Below are 17,677 nucleotides of genomic sequence, written 5' to 3'. Positions count from 1 at the left end.
TTCAGTTCCTTCCCACACTGAGGAAGTGCAAATGGTTCCTAAGAACAGAGAGGTAGCCCAACTGGCATGGCTCAGTGGTTGAGCATCAACCTATGAACCAGGAAGTCATGGTTCTATTCCCGTCAGGCACAGGCCCGGGTTGCGGGCTTGATTTGCAGTGTGGAGCATGCAGGAGGCAGCTGATCAATGATTCTCTCTCATCATTGATGTTTCTATCTCTCTCTCCTTCTCCTTTCCTCTCTGAAATCAATTAAAATATATATGTTTTTAAAAGAACAGAGAGGTAATGAACCCCAGAATATTAGTCCTGGGAAGGCCTTGGAGCCCATGGAAGCCAGCCCGCTGTGTGGAGGGCTAGGACATGGCTCAGCGAGGCTTAGAGCTGGATACTAAGTGAAGAGCTGGGATTAAAACCTGTCTGATGGCACAACATTGGTGTCATGACACCAGTCCTGTGACTCAAATCAAGAAGGCATTTCTGGGCTCCTCGCCTCCAGGGACTCTGTCAGCACTCACTGCTTTGGCTGGATTTTGGACTCAAAAATGTGCAAGTGATGAAATCGTATTTGTCTTTGCTAAAAGAGCACTTCTGATTTTTTTGATTTTTTTTTTTTTTTTAAATATGGAACGCTTCACGAATTTGCATGTCATCCTTGCGCAGGGGCCATGCTAATCTTCTCTGTATCGTTCCAATTTTAGTATATGTGCTGCTGAAGCAAGCACCACTTCTGATTTTTTTTAAATCACAGAAAGAAATCTCTTCTTTATTGCAGTTTGCCATGTATGTGTATAAAATATTTGAAACCAAAGTTCCACAAACTGATACTCACCCTGACTATGTGCAATGCATTCCACTATTTTGTCTTCCTGTCTTTTCTTTTCACTCTCATTGAAAAGAAATGGTGCTTGTTATCGAACAAACACTGGTTCAAGGGAAGCCTGTGGTGACCTGAAGCGACAGCAGGTCACTAGAGCCGCTATACTCTCAGGTATGGCTGGAAGTCGTCATAAAGCCTTTCTGAGAAGACTGGAATGATGACCCGAAGAGGTCCCCATAGCCTCCATGGGTCATCTCACTGCACTAGGTCCAACGGACATGCCTCAACTCAGATGCCCATATAGCCCCTGACTACAATAACAGTGATTCATACCTCACTTACAAGAATTATCTCACTAGGAATAACCTAATAGAATAGGTAATGTTATTCCCTTGTTTAACAGATGGGAAAAAGTAAAGATCAGGCCACCTAAGTGACTTGCCCAAGGTCACCTGTGGTCAGGACTAAGGCCTGGGTCTTTGATACTCGTTCTATCACAGCCCTCCCTCAACCCCACCCCAGCATTTTTATGATCCTCTGTTAGGATTGGAGGAATTCTCCAATTCTGGGAACCCTCAGTCCTTTCTCTACCCTTAGAAATCTCTTCTATTTCTCAAGCTCTGTCTGGACTAGGAAGGCTCCTGAGTAGGAGGGATTTCCAATAGTCACCGTACAGTTGTCTGTCCAACTGACAACCCCTCCTCCAACAGGGGCTTCTACCCAAGTCGGCTTCCACATAGTGGGTGAGCTAATGTTTAAGATGTAGGCAGAGACGATGGATGGCTCAAGAGGAAATATGAAAAAGCCACAGTGCTTTCAGCTCTGCCTGGAAACTCTTTGAAACTGTTGAGGTCAAGAGCGAGTTGCAAAGCCCTCCAAGGAACTTGACTGTGTGCTGGGGGTTAATGTTTTTATTAATTGATCATGTTTGCAGCTTCTTAAAAATATTGTATACCCACTGGCATCCCCCAGTCCCACTGTGACAACCTCAACCCAGCCCTCCATTTATCAATACAATTGCATCAAGGGTAGCCTCCCCGCCTCATCCATCAAACAGGCCACTGTCTGCAGACTTTCCAGGGTTTGTTGTATTTGGGATTAAATGTGGGGATGGAGGTAAAATTAACGGGGTTTCTATAAATATAACTTCTCTGGCTCTTGTTAGAACTGGGGGTGGGAGAGGTTACAGGAAATCTCTGGTTTCAAACAACTCCATGTGGAGTGATCCTGTTTACTTGAAATGTCTGGCCAAGATCTAATGATACCCCATTAATATTAAATAAATAATTTCCACAGAAGCTATTTTCTTGGTCATCTTTGCCAAATTTTTTGAGAAAGGGGGCCAACACAGAAGCCTTACATGGGTGTCTCATGTAAAAGCCTCAGGATTAGTGGGAACTAGGCTTCCTTATTTTTTTAAGCTGTTTCATGTCAGATAAAACTCAGCTGGTGAATCAATCCAGCCATATAAAATGACCCAGCTGGGCTACCGTACTGGTGTTAAAGAAAAATAATCAATGACACTTGATAAACATGGTAAGGCAGACCTTATTCAGGACCATGAGGATAGGTGCAAGGTCATACAATGGGATATTATAATGGGGACAGAGGAGAGATTGGGCTCAACTCTGAGGACAGCAGGGGCAAGTGGGAGCTTACAGCCAAGGAGACCGGGGCAGGGGATCAGTGGAGGGGAAATTACTCAGAGGAAACATCAAGGGTGAGAGGGGGTCTCAGCTAAACAGGCCTAACAAGATTCGTGCTCAAGACAGGCCAGAGTGAAGAGACATCACCCGGGGGATGGTGGAGGATGAGGTACCTGATCACATATCAAGGGTGATCAGATGTGGGGTAGAGGGAATGTTCTAATTAAACTGACTTAGCAGGGTTTTTGCTAAAACTAGATTTTACAAGAAAGTGCACAGATGGGCCTAGGGGTGGGCAAACTTTTTGACTCGAGGGCCACAATGGGTTCTTAAACTGGACCAGGGGGCCGGAACAAAAGCATGGATGGAGTGTTTGTGTGAACTAATATAAATTCAAAGTAAACATCATTACATAAAAGGGTACGGTCTTTTTTTTTTTTTTTTTAGTTTTATTCATTTCAAAAGGGCCAGATCCGGCCTGCGGGCTGTAGTTTGCCCATGGCTGGGCCCTAGACAGTGGTTGGCAAACTGTGGCTCGGCAAACCACAGCTCGCGAGCCACATGCGGCTCTTTGGCCCCTTGAGTGTGGCTCTTCCACAAAATACCGACTTCTGCACATGGGCCACAAAGTTTCAATCGCACTGTATGTGCGTGCCCGCACGTGGTATTTTGTGGAAGAGCCACACTCAAGGGGCCAAAGAGCCGCATGTGGCTCGCGAGCCAGGGTTTGCCGACCACGGGCCTAGGAGAAGGTTCAGGAGCCTGACTAAAGGTTGGTCAAACCAAGAATCTTTGTCACTGGTTACCTCCAAGAGGTCATTCCATGACATTCACATTCTCTTCCCACCCAAACCAGCTTTCTGAAAAGCATCTAACAAATGGATTTACCCAAGATGTTAACAGCTAGGCAGCAGGGTTGTCAGATATAGCATGTAAAAATACAGGACCCCCAGTTAAATTTGAATCTCTGATGAACAATGAGTAATTTTTACCATAAGTATGTCCCGTGCAGTATTTGGAATGTACTCATGCTGAAAGTTATCTGTTGTTTATCTGAAATTCAAATTAAATTGGTCATTCAGTATTTTATCTTGCAACCCTACTGGTAAGACCCAATATGCTACTCTTTCAGGGAAGTTCAATTTTTAACAGGGATAAGAATAGACAGTGATGTGGTTAGAAGGGGAGATCTACTAGTTTGCCAGGTAAGAGGCCTTCCTTTCTAAGAATTTGCTTTGTATCAGAAAGGTCAGCATCTCCAGCTATCTTTTACCTTGTTGCTAAATAAGAAAGCTTGTGCCTTAGCCCATAAAACTGATAAGAGCTGACATCATTGAGTGCTGAGCACTTCACATTCACAGTGAGGTAGATATTATGACCTCATTGTTGCAAAAGAGGAAACTGAGTGTAGAGAGATTACAGAACATGCCCCAGTTAAACACCAAGAAAGAGGCTACCAGGCCAGGTTGGGGCCAACTGGGAAGGGGACAGGTTCTCCTTCAAGCCAACATGTGGGCATGAGAGAGATAGAGATGGCTGCAGGGATGCAGCTGGCGGTGCCCAGGTGCTTGGTGGATAAATCCAATAAAATGAGGCCACACAAAGTGCTTGGAGGGCACTCACTGGTGTTATTGGGGGAGTTAAGAAAGCTTCGGGACCAAAGTGATTTTTGGAGGCTTAAAAAAAGAGATTTATTTTCTCATCGTTTTGGAGGCTGGAAGTCTGAGATCAAGGTGTCAGGAGGGTTGGTTGCTTCTAAGGCAGCGTTTCTCAACCTGTGGGTCGCGACCCCTTTGGCGGTCGAACGACCCTTTCACAGGGGTCGCCTAACACCATCCAGCATATCAGATATTTACATGACGATTCATAACAGTAGCAACATTACAGTTATGAAGTAGCAACGAAAATAATTTTATGGTTGGGTCACAACATGAGGAACTGTATTTAAAGGGCCAGAAGGTTGAGAACCACTGTCCAAGGCAGCCGTAGGCAAACTACGGCCCGCGGGCCGGATCCAGCCCATTTGAAATGAATAAAACAATTGAAAAAAAAAGACCGTACCCTTTTATGTAATGATGTTTACTTTGAATTTATATTAGTTCACACAAACACTCCATCCATGCTTTTGTTCCGGTCCTCCGGTCCAGTTTAAGAACCCATTGTGGCCCTCGAGTCAAAAAGTTTGCCCACCCCTGGCTTTCTCCTCAACTGGTTGGTGGCCATCTTCTCCCTGTTTCCTCACCTGGCCTTCCCTCTGTGTCTGTCTCTGTCCTAATCTCCTCTTCTTGTAAACACATTCATCATATTGGATGAGGACCCACTCCAATCACCTCACTTTAATTGAATTGCCTCTTTGAAGACCCTGTCTTCAAGCACAGTCACATTCTGAGGTCCTGGGAGTTAGGACTTCAACACAGGAATTTGAGGATGGGGCCCACAATTCAGCCTATGACGAGAGAAGAATGAGCTCTATCTCTTCCAACCATTGCCCAGGAGCCATCAGACTCTCGTTGTTAATACGCACGGACTTGATGGCAGGAAGACTGAAGCAACTCCCCACAGACCAGGCAGTTCTCTAGTTTAAAGCGGGGGCGGGGGGTGCATTTATTGAACAACTACTATGTGAAAAGTGCATTGCATGAAGCATGCCTTTCTTCCTCTGCAGGCAGCTACTGCGATCCTTGCTGTCCTGATTAGGAGATGGAGGTTCAGAGAGTTGAAAACACTTGCCAAAGTTCTCATCATTAGCCTGACTCCACTGCCCAGCCTTTTCCTACACATCAACATGCCTGCCTGCAAAGCCCCGTCTCCACTGAAGGACCTGGCACAGTGTCCCTTGCCTGTGTTGCCCATCTCTTGTCTGGCAGAGCCCAAACCAGACACATGGGCCCACACTGCGCCTGAGATGTGCCCGTGGAAACGACAGGTAGCTCCTGGGACACTGGAGCCTCGGGTCAATATTTACCCAGTAATTCAAGCAGGCAATAAACAGCTTACAGGTAGCCTCTCACACACACCACACAGGCCTCCTCAGCCCTTGGACACGGCCCAGCTCCAGCAAGGCCGGGCTGGGGCGTCCTCTCCTCAGACTCAGGGAGCAGCAGCTCCCAACCTGGCTGCACGGTAACCCCCCACTCGCAAGGGAGCTTTGAAAATCCTGGGACCCAGGCCAGCCAGGCCAATGCAGAGTCTCAGAGGTAGAGCTCAGGCACCAGTATTCTATAACACTCCCCGGTGTGCAGCCAAGGTTGAAAAACACTGCTATCTACAAATGTCGTAAAGACTCTATTGTCCCTGTCCCTGCCGAGAGTGACATGCAGCACAGCACCCCTCCCCTCCATATTTCCTCCTCCAGCTGTGCCCCATAGAGACAGAACATGCTCATACATGGATGTGCACACACAGTCAGGCACACACGCGTGAACACACAGTCAGGCACACGCCTGCACACTCATGCAGACACCGGGACCATTTGTCATAGGCCATAGGAGAAAGGCCCAGAAAACGCCACGGTTAAGGTTCTCCAGGTGGGGACCCATGAGTCACAAAGCCTGGTTTACCCCCACGTGACCCAGCTTTGATGGTCTCAGCAGGTCCTGGGCAGCCCTCGCTGCCATCAGAACAGAAGGGTCAGGCCCAGCTCCGAGATTTTGGTTCCAGGATCTAGGAGGGTGATTCTGATGGGCAGCCCACAGTTGCGTCACAGTCAGGGGAGGAGAGGCACCTTGGCAGTGACCAGCCCTCTTTTCTGTGTGGGGAAACTGGGGCCCAGAAAGGTACAGGGATGTGCACAAGGCCACCCCGAAAGGGCTGCACCTGAGCACTAGCTGGTCAATTGTAACAACCATCACAATTGTCATCATCACGGACAGCTTGCCCGGGCTGGCCACTTTTCTCAGCTGTTTGTGTGTTCACACGCTCAACCCTTACAACCTTGGAGGTGGGTGAGGCTTTTGCCCAATTCTAGAAAGGAGAAACTCAAACTTAGCACTTTTCTCCCTTTTTTTAATTGTGGTAAAATACGACATAAAATTTACCATCTTACTAATTTACCAATTATTAACCATTTTTCTATATACAGTTTGGTGACGGTAAGTATATTGTTATACAACCATCACTACCATCCATTTCAGAACTTTTTCATCTTCCTAAACTGAAACTCTATACCTGTTAAACACTAACCACCTTCCTCCATCCTCCCTCCCCCCAGCCCCTGACAACCACCATTTTACTTTCTGTCTCTGAATTTGACTCCTCTAGGTACCTCATAGAAGTGGAATCACACAGTATTTGTCCTTCAATGACTGGCTTACATCACTTCGCATAATGTCCTCAAGGTTCATCCGTGATGTAGCAGGTGTCAGAACATCCTTCCTTCCTAAAGGCTGAATAATATCCCCCTGTACATATTACATGCTTTGTTTATTCATTCATCCATGGACGGATACTTGGGCTGTTTCCACCTTTTGGCTATTGTGAATAATGTTGCTGTAAACATATGTATGCAAACATCTGTTTGAGTTTTCGCTTTCAGTTGTTTTGTGTATACACCCAGAAGTGGGATTGCTGGGTCAAATGGTAATTTTCTGTTTAATTTTTGGAGGAAGCTCATACTGTTTTCTACAATGGCTGCAACCATTCCCGCCAGTGGTGCCCGCATTCTCACCAACATTGATTTTCTGTTTTTGTTTTTCTGATAGTAGCCATCCTACTGAGTGTGAGATAGTATGTCATTATGGTTTCAATTTGCATTTCCCTGTTGATTAGTGATGTTGAGCATCTTTTCACATACTTGTTGGCCACTTGTATGCCTTCTTGGGGAAAATGTGAAACTTAGGACTTTAAAGTAACTTGCCCCAGGCTATGGAGTTAATGGTAGCAGGGTGAAGTTTGCACCCAAACATGTAACTTCCTGAACTTGCTCTTAACCACTAGCACTGAATAACACATGGAAAGCTCTTAGAACAGTACCTCAATTGCATTAACTGTTCAATAAGTGTTAGCTATTACTGCCGTTAATATTACTATTTACTACTACTGTCACTACCATTAATATTACTATTTACTACTACTATTACTGCCATTAATATTACTATTTACTACTACTGTCACTACCATTAATATCACTATTTACTACTATTATTACTGCCATTAATATTACTATTTACTACTACTATTACTGCCGTTAATATTACTATTTACTACTACTGTCACTACCATTAATATTACTATTTACTACTACTATTACTGCCATTAATATTACTATTTACTACTACTGTCACTACCATTAATATTACTATTTACTACTACTATTACTGCCATTAATATTGCTACTATTACTGCTACTATTACTGCCATTAATATTACTACTATTACTACTACTGTTACTGCCATTAATATTACTATTTACTACTACTGTTACTGCCATTAATATTACTACTGTTTACTACTACTATTACTGCCATTAATATTACTACTATTTACTACTACTATTACTGCCATTAATATTACTACTATTTACTACTACTATTACTGCCATTAATATTGCTACTATTACTACTACTATTACTGCCATTAATATTACTACTGTTTACTGGTACTATTACTGCCATTAATATCACTATTATTACTATTAATGTTACCACTACTATTATTGCCATTAGTATTATTGCTATTATTACTGCCATTCTACAAGTATCACTACTATTACTACTACTGTTGCTACCAGTAATATTACTGCTGCACCTGCTGCTGCTGTCACAGGCTTCCCAAGACTGGATTCACGCCCTGACCGGTTTGGCTCAGTGGATAGAGCGTCGGCCTGCAGACTGAAGGGTCCCAAGTTCGATTCCGGTCAAGGGCATGAACCTTGGTTGCGGGCACATCCCCAGTAGGAGGTGTGCAGGAGGCAGCTGATCAATGTCTCTCTCTCATCAATGTTTCTAACTCTCTATCCCTCTCCCTTCCTCTCTGTAAAAAATCAATAAAATATATTTTTAAAAAAAGACTGGATTCAGCCAGGTCTGCCTCACCACACAGCTGGGAGCCCATCACTGTATCTGGGGTATTACTAGCATGGTTGGAGCCAAGGAAGAAAAGACCAAGGACAACCAGGGCTTTGTGATTCACCCTCTATTTTAGCACTTCTCAGAAGGAAGACTGTGGACCACCAGGATCAGAGTAGTCTGGGAGGCTCACTTTAGTCTGGGTCTTTCTCTTAGACTCAGTGGACCAGAATCCCGGGGGTGGAGGCAGTTAGACATCTGCAGGACACAGGCCCCAAAGTGACTCTCCACTCAGTATGACTAAGCATCTTGGGCAGGAGCCTTGCTCACTGGTGAGCCCAGGTACATCATTTTGGTTTGGTAATAATGATCCCTACACTAAAAAAAAAAAAAAAAAAAGGACACCGTATGATTTACTTTCTTTTTTGCTTTCATGACTATCTAAATTTCTCTGGTGATCCTCTATTAATTTTGTACTGAAGAATTAACATTTTTAAAAGTGGCTGTACTCTTCTTAACAGGTTTATGGAAATATAACCTATATACAATATACAATAAACTGCACTTAAGCGTGCAATTTGATAGGCACCATCACCAGTCACAATAATGAGCATATGTGTCACCACTAAGTCTCCTCATGTCCCTTTGCAGAGGTACCTGTGTTCATATTGCATGCCTTCCCACCATTCCCTCTGCTCATGCACTCTCCACCCCTCCCAACGATCCTCAGCATCAGCATTTGTGGACTATGAGGGGGGGAAGTGTGTACTCTTTTCTAGTGAGCACTGCCATCAGAACAACCCTGATGATGCTGCCTGGAATAACAGACCAGGTCTCAGCAGCTAAGAGTAAACTAAGCCTAGCGGAACGCGGGCTGCGGCAAACAGTGCCGTGGCGAAAGGAACGGGTGAGATGGGATAGATCACCACGTACATTAAAGGTGCCAGTCTCTTTGTCCAGAATGTCCTCCTGTGGCATCATCCAATTTTCAAACTCCTATTCACCCTTCAAAACCCACTTCTCCTTCTGGGAAGCCTCTCTTGGTCCACTGTGCCCCTCTGCTCCATGCCTGTGCCCAGATGCACTGACCTGCCATTTGCCCCCTCACTGCTCTGGAGAAGACCCTCCATCAGTCATTCCTTAAGAGTAGAGGCCACCCATCCCTCCCAACCACCTCAGTAAATTCTCTTCATTTTCAAGTCCCCAGCTCTTTTTTTTAAATTAACTGTGCCGTTAAGCACATTCACATTGTTGTACACCCTTACCACCATCCATCTCCAGAATATTTTCATCTTCCCAAACTCAAACTCTGCACCCATTACACTACAACTCCTTCTTCTCTGCTTCCCCCATCCCTGGCAACCATCGTTCTAGTTTCTGTTTCAGTAAATTTGACTACTCTGGGTACCACATGTAAGTGGAATCATATAGTATATATCTTGTTGTGTCTGGCTTATTTCATGTAGCACAATGTCTTCAAGGTTCATTCATGTTGCAGCATGTATCAGAATTTCCTTCCTTTCTGAGACTGAATAATATTTGCTTGTATGGATATACCCCATTTAGTTTCTCTATTCATCTGGCGGTGGATACCTTTTGGCAATTGTGAATTATGCGGCTATGAACATGGGTGTGCAAATATTTCTTTGTGACTTGCTTTCATTTCTTTGGGGTATATACCTGAAAGTGGATTCGCTAGCTCCTATGGAAATTCCACATTTAATTTTTGAGCATCTGCCATACTGTTTTTCACAGCGGTTGCCCCATCTTACATTTCCACCAGCAGGACACAAGGTTCAAATTTCTTCACATCCTCACCAACACGTGTTATTTTCTGTTTCCCCAGCAACTTTTAACCTCACTACAGCTCCTAATCTCTTCCTACTTATGCTGGTGAAATGTAGAAAAGTTCAATCTTCCAATGCATTTTTCCTCCAGAACTCCTCATGTCTGTATGGTCCCTAGCTCTCAGATGGTTGACATCCTGTAAAATAAAATCCAGATGACTTCATACATCCTGCCTCATCTTGTTTGGCTCTGGCCCAGAGCTGGTAGGAGGTTACTTTGACCTGCACATAGGTGGGTCGGGCACCTGTCCTGATGGCCACCAACCTGAGGCCTCACCTTTGCAAAGGGCTGGCTGTGAGCCGAGGGCTCTTGAGGGGTCTTCACCTCTGCTGCTGACTTGCTTTAAAAAACAACAACAAAACCCACCTCTGCTCATTAGTGGAATGTGGGGCTTTCACAGATATTCACAAGCTTCATCAGAAAAAAGACACCCCAAAGTAGCCCCCACACATAAAAAGGCACCGCTGTGAGAGTTGAGATTAAGGGTTAAAGGACTTCAGAAGACAATCGGTCCCCACCCTGCCTCCAAAACTCCACAGAAGGACATTCGCTTTCTTTTTCGAAACCTCAAGGCAAAGAGAAGAGCTTTCTGTGTGTTTCTCAAATCACACTGCTGTGCTCTGAACATTTGTTTCCTCAAAATACGTATATGGAAATCCTAACCCCCAAAATCTTTGGAGATGAGGCCTTTGGGAGGTGATGGATGGGATTAGTGCCCTTATAAAAAAGACCCCACAGAGCTTCCTAACCCTTTTGGCCATGAGAGGACACAGGGCAAAGACCGCTGTCTGCGAAGAAACTGGCCCTCATCACACAGTGAATCCACTAGCGCTATGATCTTGGACTTCCAGCCTCCAGAACTGTGAGAAATTTCTGTCATTTAAGCCACCCAGTCTGCGGCATTTTACTATAGGATTCTGAATACTCTAAGACATTCTAAAAAATGGTGAGGGGTGAGAGGTTGGGGAAGGTAGGTAGCATCGTTTGAACAGCTACTCTCTGTAAGGACCATGCTCGGTGCTCAATATATTTTATATTCTAGAACTCTCACAACCCTGAGGGATAAGTGATATTGAGCCCGTTTTACAGATTAGGAAGCTAAGGCTTCCCGGGGGTTAGCAGCTTGCCCATTAGTGATGGTGATGCAAACCCACACATGCCAGCCTCCAAAAGCCATGCTTCGTCCCAATGGCCAGCTGCTGCTGACCAACACCGTCTCCTTCCGGCTCCCGGACCCTTTGCTGCAACGGGGAGAGGGGAAGGGGGTGAAGCCTCCACTTTGCAGGCTCAGGGCTGGGCTTTCCCCAACAAGTGAGCGGGCTCTGGAGGCTTGACCACAACTCAGAGGAGACTGACTTAAAAACAGAGCAGTTTTTATCTATTTATTATGACCAGATGGTGACAGGAATGACTTTGGAAGTCAAATCAAGGTCCCATCCAGCTTGATACAAAGAAAGTCCATGCAAAGTGAAGCTGGGATTCTTAATGCATTGTTTTTTACTGTGGTAGAATTCACATAACATGTGATGTAGCATCATAACTGTTTTCAAGTGCACAGCTCAGTGGTACTAAGTATATTCACATTGTTGTGCAACCATCACCACCATTCATCTCCACAACTTTTTCATCTTCCCAAGGTGGAGCTCTCCACCCATTCAACACTAACTCCCAAGCCCTCCTTCCCCTCAGCCTTGGCAACCACCCTTCCATTTTCTGTCTCTATGAGTTTGTCTACTCTAGGTACCTCATGTAAGTGGAATCGTAGTAGTGGCCCATGGCTGCATTTTTCACTGAGTATAATGTCTCCTAGGTTGAATTTAGGGATTTTTGAGATTCTTGCACAAAGAGTTGTGTCCTGGTGACTCACCCATCTCTGCTTAGGGATCAAATGCCAACTTCCCTGGGCTAGATACCCACCCACAAACCCACCCCACCTCTCCCCCTGCAGAACACACCTCCAATAAAGTCAGGCTAGGGAATAGCCTTCCTCTTCATTTCTACCCATTTCCAGACCTTGCTAAAGTCCCTACATGTCCGGATGACTTTTCACTTGTTCATTTTGGGAGATGAGAGCTGCACAGGCCCCTTGATCTTATCAGGATTAAACACACCCCAACCTCCCGGGGTGGCTCCCTCGGGGAAGGCATTGGATTCAGCAGCTGCCTCCTGAATCTGGGGGCTCTCGGTAGCGTCTGCCATCAACCTGGGCACTGGCTAGGGCTGGCCTTACCCTTTCTTCTGCTCATTTGCTCTCTCCACTCAATCTCTAACCCCTCTCTTTACTTCTGTGAAATAAAGATGCCCTCTGGGCCTCTCCCTGCCTTGCTTCCTCCACCCACTCCACCAGCCTGCCTGTGCCCACCTGCGCCAATGTGCTGTTTGTCCCCTTACCACTGTGGGAGAAGACCTCCATCCGTCATTCCTTGGGGGTCAAGGCCGCCTGTCCCTCCCAACCACCTCCTGGCTGCCCCAGGCTGCCAAGGGCAGCTCCACTCTGCCCTCCTGGGAGCACGGGCCACAGGATTGCATCATGCACACCTTTAGACTGCAAGTGCCACATGGGCAAGGACTCTGCTGTTTGTCTTGGCTACACCTTTTTCATTAATTCCCTGCTGTCCTCATTTACGGCCCCATAAAACTACGGGATTGGAAAGAAATAAATAAGCAATTGGCCGTTGGCGCTCCCTTTCCAGGGGAGAGGTTGGGAGGGTCCTACTTTCCAAGTTCAGAAGTGAAAATATCACCTTTCACCTAAATAAGGAAAGGAACCCAAGAGGCCTTGCTGAGCTCAACAGCTCCCCTCTGAGCCCTGTCTTGTCTGATTCCTAAAGGACTTCCTCCCCCTGCGAATTCGTCAGGACTCCTCTATGGCGCCCATCTCGTCCCATCTTCCATCCCATCTCCCACCTTCTCACTCCTGGCTGCCTTGTCACCTGTAACTGTCCAAAGCTGTCGCTAGCCTGCACTGAACCCTTCACCACCACCACCATTTTCCTTCCCAGAACCCCAGACTGGGGAAGTTCTCCCTTCACGAGAACCCTCTCCCTGCTTCCCCAAGAAATCTCCTCTATGGGGCCTTTCAACTTATGTGTAAGTGAAGGAGAATAAAACTAAGGACTTCCCCATAAGCCGCCTCCCTACTTCCTCTTAAGCACCAGGTGGCACCATGGACCACCCACCCCTGCTGCTGCCTGAAAAACGACTCCGCCTTCTTCCTCAAATGCCCTGAATGATCCCATATTGTCTATAGAATCAGGCACTTGAAGCCCTGAGCACTCTAACCCCAGCCTCCCCTTCCAGAATCGCCTCCCACAACCTAAGTACAAGTACCTTAAACGACAGCCTAATGCCCCTGTCCTTTGTAGAATGTGCATGGTCTCTATCCTTCTTTCAGGGTAATGGGGGATTAAATAAGGGAGAATTTTATTTTTTAAAAGAAGGAAGAGCCATGATGCTGTATCTGATGGTGGTGGGAATGATCCAGGAGAGAATGAGTGGATGAGTTGAAGGAGAGAAGGGAGGATTGTTGGAACCACATCCTGAGCATCAGGAAGGAATGGGGTCCTGTCCACATGGAGAGGAGGGAATGGGCTTTTGTAAGATCAAGGACAGTACAGATGTGCATGGTGGGAAGGGGGTAGACAAGCCCAGAGAGAGATAGGTGGGCAAATGCAGGGGTGGGAGCACATGGATGGCTTCTGTTTTCTCAATGTGAGAAGAAGCTGTGAGAGAGGAGGAGGTGCTGGAGATCTGGGGGGAAAGAAGGAATGAAATATAGGGTGATATCAACTATGAAAATATGTACCTACATTGCTTGTCTAACTCTCTATCTGAAGACCAACCCTCCTCTCCCTCCACCAAGTCTGGAGAGAAATACATCAGAATGAATGTGAGACTATGTCTGAACAAAAATTTTATGGGTGGTTTCTATTTTCTTCTTTGTATGTTTATATTTTCCAAAATTTGTTCAAAGAGTGTGAATTAATTTTAAAGTTAAAATAGAATTTTGTATAACAAAAAGTCACATAGATAACAGGCTGGTATCTGAAGTAGAGCAAGATGTTGACCTTAGAGTCAACCTTGAAGGGAAAAGACAGATTCTAAACCAGATATAAACAGAAAGTTTTGCCTCTTCCATGGGGGAAGAGACTAAGTAGTCCCTCCTCCCTTCTCTCTCTCACAGACACACACACACACACACACACACACACACACACACACACGAGATATGGGACCAGGGAGAGAACCAGGCTGTAATGGTGTGCTCTTCACACTGCCTTGGTCCCTTGTTCATGGAAGTCCAATGTCCCTGGCTCTCCAAGACCAGCCCACATCTCAGTCTGTCCAGTTGACACCATAAGGACCCTGAAGTTGTCCACAAGTGTGGCCTCTGCATGCGTGCCTCTTGGGAAAGCAAGAGGTCACACAATGTGGGAAATTGTGGCCCTGGGAAGAAAAATGACAGCATATCATTGCAATAAAACTGGGCTGGCTGAGCAGAAAGGAAATAAACACCAAGAATGAATCTCACATCTTGCCCATGGCTGCTGAGAGAGAACAACCTGACTTCAAGGTTGTTGCCATCTGGTCCCTCCATGTACAGTGCAGGGCAGTAAACGTCACAAAGACGCATGACAGGAGGCCTCTCTTTCCAAGCTGGGCTAAGGTCCAAGCCCTGGTTGCCTTCCAGACCAAAAAGAATGGGTTAAAAACTAAGAAAGGTAACACTGAAATCACAAAATAAAACAAAAAATATAGATAAATTGGACTACAGCAAACTTAAAAACTTCTGTGCATCCCAAAACATAGTCAGCAGAGTGAAAAGGCATCCCATAGAATGGGAGAAAATATTTACAAGTCCTATATCTGACAAGGGGTTCATATCCAGAATATATCAAGAATCCCTACAGCTCAACAACAAAAAGTAACCCCATTAAAAAATGAGCAAAGGACTTGAACAGATAGTTTTCCAAAGAAGACATACAAAGGGCCAACAAGCTCATGAAAAGATTTCAACATCACTAATCATTAGGAAAATACTAAACAAAACCAAAGAAGAGAAGTAATATAACCAATATAAGATTTTGTACCAACTACATATAAAACAAAATTTTTTTAACTAAGGAATGAGCCTGGCCAGTGATGCTCAGTGGTTGGGTGTTGACCTATGAACCAGGAGGTCATGGTTTGATTCTCGGTCAGGGTACATGCCCAGGTTGCGGGTTCAGTCCTCAGTGTGGGGCCTGCAAAAGGCAGCCAATGGATGATTCTCTCTCATCATTGATGTTTCTGACTCTCTCCCTTTCCCTTCCTCTCTGAAATCAATAAAAATATATTTTAAAAATAACAAAACTACCCTAACTGGTTTGGCTCAGGGGATAGAGCGTCTGCCTGCAGACTGAAGGGTCCCGGGTTCTATTCTGGTCTAGGGCACATGCCCAGGTTGCGGGCTCGATCCCCAGGGTGGGGCGTGCAGGCGGCAGCCAATCAATGACTTCTTCTCATCATTGATGTTTCTATCTCTCTCTCCCTCTCTAAAATCAATAAAAATATTTTTTTAATAAAAATAACAAAACTAAGGAACAAAAGGATATTTAGGCTACATAGCTGACGGGAAGACATGGACAGGCCCGTGCAATACTGAAGCTGTGCACCCAGGAAGAGGAGGCATCTGCTTCATTAGGGTGTATGAAATCAGACACTCCTTCAAGCAGGGAAGCTGGAGATGATGTGCAAATTCTCACAGGATGCTGAACTGGGTGGCCTCCAGAACTGTCACTCTGACCAGCTCATTACTTGGGCCTAAAAACCAAGTGCACTAGGAGTGAGAGGAAAGGCAACTTCGTGTTAGGTGCGTGGAAAAGGCTCAGGGCAAGTTAGTGTTCACTCCCCGCGCACCCCGTGTGAGTTCCAGACCATGCACCTTGAGGACGGGGACCCCCTGCACCTGTGGCCACGGGGCACCATGGAGCAGACTCTCTAGAGACCAGCTCTGGAGCGCTGAGATGGAGAGGGCCTGGTTCCAGGCCTCCCGGCAGGTTAGAGGCAGAGGTCTCTGACTCCACCACACTGCGTCCTCTCACCATCCCCAGCTGTCCTGCCTGACACCAACAATCCTGAGAGGCCACCATCGTTTCCGAGAAGCGGCACCAACATCTCAGCAGCTTCCTCATGTCTAACAACCTCAGCCGCTCTCCCTCCTTCGACCCCCTTCCCCTCTCGGTGGCAGTCCCCATCCTAATTTCTTTTTTTTTCCCCAAATTCAGACTTCCTGTTCTGCTGAGGCCCCCCATCTCTCAGGATTGTTACAGGCTTTCTCTTTTCTGAACAAGTTCGCTGCCCAGGTGCTCCTCCTTCGAGTCTGCACTCCCTCCCACCACAGCCCTTGAAACTCACAAGCAAGTGGACCAGTTCTTAAGTCTCCATCCAAATCCTAAAGAATTCTCCCATCAAGCGAGATGGTACCTGTTCTTTTCCCCTGGGGCAGTCTAAACACGCATCTTAAGAAATAGACATTTATTGCCAAGACAATTGGAGATAAGGAAAGATCATCTGTCTGCCCAAATGGCTTGGGCTGGGCCTGAGTTGTGGCGTTGTCAGAGTGATTTTAGCACAGACCCTGCTAGGCATTAGGCTCTTACAAACTCCAGATAAGGCTCTCGTTTTTATAGGGCTCGGGGAGTGGAAGGGAAGACGGGAATTGCATGATAGTTGCCACTGTAGATAAGGAGAATATATATTTTGTTTAACCAAACTTGTCTTTCGTCTAGAAACTCCAGTGAAGTAGCATCCATCAAACCCTTTTCTGATTTACACGAATACCTGATCCCCGGATAAGGAAGAGTGTAAGTCAACACCGCTCTGTTGTAATTAGGTGTTACCTGCCCAGATACTGGACTTTTTATCTACAGATCCTTTTGCAGGCTCCCTCCAGTTTATCTGCCTCATAGGTGTGACCAAATTGTCGTGTGTGTGTGTGTGTGTGTGTGTGTGTGTGTGTGTGTGTGTGTGTTGGCTGGTTTCAAGGGTCCATTCATGAACATGTCCCAAATGCCTCAGAGAAGGAGTGACCTGGAATCCAAAGAGCAAAAAAAGGGAGGTGGCAGGAAAATGATGAATCTATTTAATAATCATACCAAAGCCGCCTCCAATTGTCTGCTCTTGGAGATCTGGTCTGCTATCCATCAGCCATAACACGGGGCAGCCGAAACCCAGGGCTGCCCTGATAAGAGGCCAACGATGCAATAAATTATCCCACACCTCCGGCCTCAGTTTCTCCTTCTATGAAAGGAAAAGTTATATCCACCACCATGTATCCATCATGAGGACAAATGAGCTGCGTTACGCCAACTGATCTTAA

The 17,677-nt window shown here is 45.9% G+C and overlaps 1 non-coding gene across 1 annotated transcript; it reads right to left on the bottom strand.

The window, feature by feature from the left end:
- Positions 1 to 616: 616 nt before the first annotated feature.
- Positions 617 to 723, bottom strand: LOC118659556. Its single transcript, XR_004968641.1, has one exon. It is a non-coding gene; the product is annotated as a U6 spliceosomal RNA (small nuclear RNA).
- Positions 724 to 17,677: the final 16,954 nt, after the last annotated feature.

Source organism: Myotis myotis, unplaced genomic scaffold, assembly GCF_014108235.1.
Source record: "Myotis myotis isolate mMyoMyo1 unplaced genomic scaffold, mMyoMyo1.p scaffold_m19_p_6, whole genome shotgun sequence".
NCBI lineage: Eukaryota > Metazoa > Chordata > Mammalia > Chiroptera > Vespertilionidae > Myotis > Myotis myotis.
The sequence above is the reverse complement of the archived record's forward strand: the minus strand, read 5'-3'. Positions and strand labels throughout refer to the sequence as shown.